Source organism: Montipora capricornis, chromosome 6 (assembly GCF_036669925.1).
Source record: "Montipora capricornis isolate CH-2021 chromosome 6, ASM3666992v2, whole genome shotgun sequence".
Classification (NCBI taxonomy): Eukaryota; Metazoa; Cnidaria; class Anthozoa; order Scleractinia; family Acroporidae; genus Montipora; species Montipora capricornis.
In genome coordinates this window covers 21,003,143-21,008,402 of record NC_090888.1, presented here as the reverse complement: position 1 = coordinate 21,008,402, position 5,260 = coordinate 21,003,143, and the positions used below count along the sequence as shown (strand labels likewise).

General features: G+C 41.9%; 1 pseudogene; it reads left to right on the top strand.

Annotated features, from left to right (window-relative positions):
* The first annotated feature begins 779 nt into the window (after positions 1-779).
* LOC138050936 (piggyBac transposable element-derived protein 4-like) overlaps positions 780-5,260 on the top strand; it is a 6,813-nt pseudogene continuing 2,332 nt past the window's right edge.

The following is a 5,260-nucleotide window of genomic DNA, read 5'->3' as shown; positions in this document are numbered from 1 at the left end:
CACGAAGTCCTATTATCAATTAATCATAGAAATTACAATTTCCAAGAAAACGAAAAATGGCCAAGTTATGAAAAAAGGGGAAATTTTGCATTAAAATACTGACAAAGGAGGCGTAAACATTCTAAGGTTACCGCCAAAAACACAACAGCAAGCAAGTGTGCACGCATATGTAATCACATCTTTGAATGCGATTGGCTTATTGAACTATCCAATAACAAACTGTCCGATAACAACTTGCCAAGCAAATATGTGGAAAATAGGACTTTTCAAAACCAATCACAAGCAAGGAAATTCTAATTTTTATGATCAGGCTTGAAATTGGTTGCAGATTAAAAAAGTCAACATGCTCTAGTGGTCTTAGCTTTAGTAAGTAGCAAGCGCTTAACTTCCCTGCCGAAAATGTTACGGTCAACAGTCTTTCTAAAGTTTATCAGGAGCTTACTAAAAACAGCTGCAGCGTGATCTTGGAAGGTGTTTTCTATTAACACGATATCTACTTGAGTAACACATGTGGATCTTAAGTTCCTGGATTGGTTGTATGCTTGTAAGCGCAAATACGTAGGACAAAAGGGGCTACACCAAGCTTTATGTACTAATTTAAGTAAGTTCAGCTGTCTTTGCTCTTGATGATAATGACTTTTACAACCTTGAATGGCAGCAGGTATGCTTTTCAGTTGTCCGTATCTTTTTTTGTTTTACCGGGGGTGGGAAGAGGGTTGATGTGAAATACGTCATAGGTTCTCTCTTAGCATCACTCTCAAAATTTCGATCGAAAATCTATGGCGGCGACGAGCAAAGATGAAAGCGACGACAGTGTGTTTTTAGGATTCGAAGAGGAAGATCGAGAAGCTGTTGCAGAATGGAGGCAAGCTACAATCCTGGTCAAAACTGTTGGGACAATTCGTGCTTTTCCCGCTTCCCCCATTACAATGTTGATTTTCACGGTCTTCAAAATCAAGATCCGTTCATCCATCGCTGGCAAGTTTCAACATTGTCTGGGGGGAAGGGGGGGCCCAAAAAAAGGCAGCGAAAGAAGAACAAACGTTGCTCATATAACGATGGAAGCATGTACAGTAAATTCTCTACTTTTCTGCCCAAAATTTGACAAGTGTCCCGAAGTGCTTTGACCCAGATTGTCTGAAACTGAGTTTCATCGAATAAAACTGGAAACGGTATCATATATGTCCTCAAAGTAGTAAACAATTTGCAGCACGACGTTAAAAATTGTTTTATTGTAGTAAAGTCTGTTTTATGGCAGCTTAAGAACCAGCGAAGAACATTTTCAGGAGACTCGTTACCAGACTCCGCGCAGTTAGCGGCCGCTTTTTCGAGCTGCAGAATCATTTGACTTTGCTAAGCAGAGTTCGATACCTCACAAGTTGAAGGACAGCAAATCGCGTAGACAATAGAATAGTTCAAGGGAAAGAGCCACATTCATGTCTCTCTAGATTTTGCTTTGCCAAATTTCTGTGCGTCATCTTGCTGACAATAATCAGTGTCATACAAAACCGCATTGTCTGTCGCGTGACCCAAGCCGTTGTTGACAATGACAACAGTTCTCACTCACATTTCTCACTCCTAAAAACACATTTTCTGGCTGTGCTTTTGATGTAGCTACCAGAATATATGGCGTGTTGTGTTATACACACTGTTCTTGATCTTTAATTGGCGTTCGTTTCTGAACAAGAAAACGCTTAATGCATTTTTCAACATTTCTCGGCTATTTGAAAAGAATAAGCTAACATCTAATTTGATCTTTTGCTGTTTTTAGGGTGAGAAATGTTGAAAAATACCCACCCGGTGATCGTTTAAAGCCAAAAAGCGCTTGTATGAATAGAAAAGAAAGGGTTATTATGTTTTTTGCAGAGTCTTTTTTTTTTTAAGTCATTTCTAAACCTAAATATCTTTCTTTAAATAGCTGAGAAATGTGGCCGAGAACTGTTGAATGCTCACGGTAACGCAACCCACCGTTTTGACAATCCTTGCTCACACTACCTCTACACCAGTGCAATATATTGTTTTACTATCAGAGACAATTCTCTAATGAGATTCAATGAACCTGGCCAGGCTTGAGACCAATTATCAAGAAATTCTGTTCTCAGACAATCCTGGTCAAAACTGTCAGGACAATTCGTGCTTTTTCTCCTCCCCCCCCCCCCCATTACAATGTTGATTTTTCACGGTCTCCAAAATCAAGATCCGTTCATCGATTGCTGGCATGTTTCAACATTGTCTGGGGGGGAGGGGGGCGCAAAAAAGACAGCGAAAGAAGAACAAACGTTGCTCATATAACGATGGAAGAATGTACAGTAAATTCTCTACTTTTCGCCCAAAATTTGACAAGTGTCCCGAAGTGTTTTGACCCGGATTGAAGATTTGAAGCTAGACATCAAAGCGACTCAGAGTCAGACATTTCTGTGTCTTCTGTTGCAACCAACAATCTCTCACAAAGAAGAGACATGGAATGAGGATGAACATCCCGTAGAGGTTGCACCATTTACTGCCACTACTGGCCCTACCTTTAGCGTTGTAGATGATGGAACAGCAATTGATTTTTTTTATTTGATGTTCGCAGAAGCACTTATTGAGCAAATCGTCCTTGAAATGAATCGTTACGCAAGGGAATGTATTGCTATAAAACCAGACCCAGAATGGTTCAACACAACTCTCGCAGAATTGAAAGCGTTCCTTGGATTGCACGTGCTGTTTGGAATAAAGCAGTTGCTTGCCACTCGCCTTTATTGGAGCAGCGATCCTCTCTTATTGGAGTTACAGCACTCCAAGAGGTCATGTCAAGAAAGCGATTGGATAAATTATCGCAATATTTGCATGTCAATAACAACGCAAATCAAACCCTGCATGCGACAAGCTTTTCAAATTTGTCTGTCGATGAAGCGATGGTAAAGTTCAAAGGCCGTCTTGGAATGCAGCAATACATGCCGATGAAGCCATTCAAGAGAGGCATGTAATAAAGTGTGGGAAATGGCTGAAGCTTCTAATGGCTTTATTTGTGCGTTCGAAGTTTATACGGGGAAGAGACAAGATGGCACCACTGAACACAACTTGGGATATCATGTTGTTTATGACTTAACTCGAAACATTACGGGGAAAAATCATCATGTGTGTCATGATTAATTGCATAATTAGAATAGATTATAATAGCCTCCACGTGCTTGTTAGAACTTAGGCTTATGCAATAAACCTTGTTGTTGTTAACATGTCGCTTGTGTGCGAGTGAACATTATATGGTGTCAGAATAAAACATGGAAGTTTTCAAGCCTCCAGGAGTTCTAGTGCTTGAAGGAAATCTTTCCGAGAATTGGAGGAGATGGGTCCAACGCTTTGACCTTTACTTGACGGCGTCGGGAAAGATCGAAGAAAATGAAAAGGTGAAGTGCGCCATTCTGCCACACACAATCTGCAAAGAGGCGCTCGAGATATACAATACGTTCTGATTCGCTAGTGGTGAAGATCCTAACAAGATTGCTCACCTAAAGAAAAAGTTTGAAGATTATTTTAATCCGAGAAAGAACACTGTGTTCGAAAGATCCAAGTTTTGGGAATGTAAACAAAAAGACGGCGAATCTATTGATCAGTTTATCACTGAATTGAAGACTCGTGCGAAGTCATGTGAATTTGGCGCCCAGCAAGACAGCCTGATTTGAGATCGAATTGTATTTGGTGTAAGTGACACTCGTCTTAAAGAGAGGTTGCTTCGTGAATCATCTGATCTTACCCTTGAGAAAGCGGCGAGTCTTTGCAGAGCGGCAGAAGCTAGCACCAAACAACTAAAGGAACTCCAGACATTGGAGAAGGTACCCGTTCGCGCGGTAAAACTGAGAAGCAAACCAACCAAGCCAGTGCCCGCTACTTGGAAAACATCGCGCCAGCTGCAGCAATTTAACTACAAGAATTGTGGAACAAAGCACTACGCGCGATCGTGTCCAGCTTTTGGAAGACACTGTCACATCTGCAAAGGGAAACATCACTACGCTAAGATGCCCCACAAAAGAATTCTCGAGTACACACTGTGACCCCGAGCCAAGACGGCGCCATTGGTCGACAGTGCGAAGTCGAAACCAAAGAAATCTTTATCGGAACAGTCACCAGTGTTACTACTGATTCAGCTTGGTTCTCCACTGTAACTGTTGGTGGATCGTCTGTTAAATTCAAGCTGGATACTGGCGCCGAAGCAAATGTTTTGCCACTCAGTGTTTACTCCGAACTCCAGCACAAGTCTCCTTTAATTGATACCAGTGTTGTTCTTTCCTCGTGTGGAGATTTCAAGGTAAAACCCGAAGGGAAGGTCACCCTGGCTTGTGAAGCTCAAGGATTAAAGGAAAGCCTTCCATTTTTTGTTGCTGCTGTTAATTCACCACCAATTTTGGGACTCTCGGTGAGCTCAAAATTAAATCTGGTGAAAAGAGTAGAAAGTGTTTCCCAGGCCCCAGGCCCCTCGCACAAAAGAAGAAATTCTTGATAAGTTTGCTGATAAGTTCAGTGGGTTAGGCTGCATGAAAGGCGAGTACCACATTGAGCTGGATGACTCAGTTCAGCCCGTCATTCACCCGTCTCGAAGAATACCGTATTCCCTACTTGAGAAACTTAAAGTAAAACTTCAAGAGTTGGAGGAGAAAGATGTTGTCCAGAAAGTTGACAGATCCACCCCATGGGTTAACTGCTTAGTCATTGTGGAAAAGCGTGATGGTTCCTTGAGACTGTGCTTGGATCCAAGAGATCTTAACAAGGCTATTCGGACGGAGCATCACAGGATACCCACAGCAGAGGACATTGCAGGTCACCTCAGTGGCAAGAAAGTTTTCCCCCTTGTAGATGAAAAAGATGATTTCTGGCAGGTGCGCTTAGATGAAGAAAGTTCCCATCTCTGTACGTTCAATAATCCCCTTTGGCCGTTATTGGTTTAAGCGTATGCAATTCGGCATAACTTCAGCACCAGAGGTGTTCCCAAAGAAGAATGAAGCCCTGTTTGGAGATATTGATGGTGTGGAGGTCATATTTGATGACATCATTGTTGCAGCTACAGATGAGAAGGAACATGATGAAACTATGCTTAAGCTTCTGGAAAGAGCTCAGCAAGCAAATATTAAGTTCAACTCTGCAAAGCTGCAATAAAAAGTTAGTGAAGTCAAGTACATGGGAAACACTGTTTCTGAATCAGTACTGAAACCTGATATTGAGAAAGTGCGTGCTCTCACACAGTTGCCCTTGACTCAGAGCAAAGAAGAGTTGCAGAGGTTCT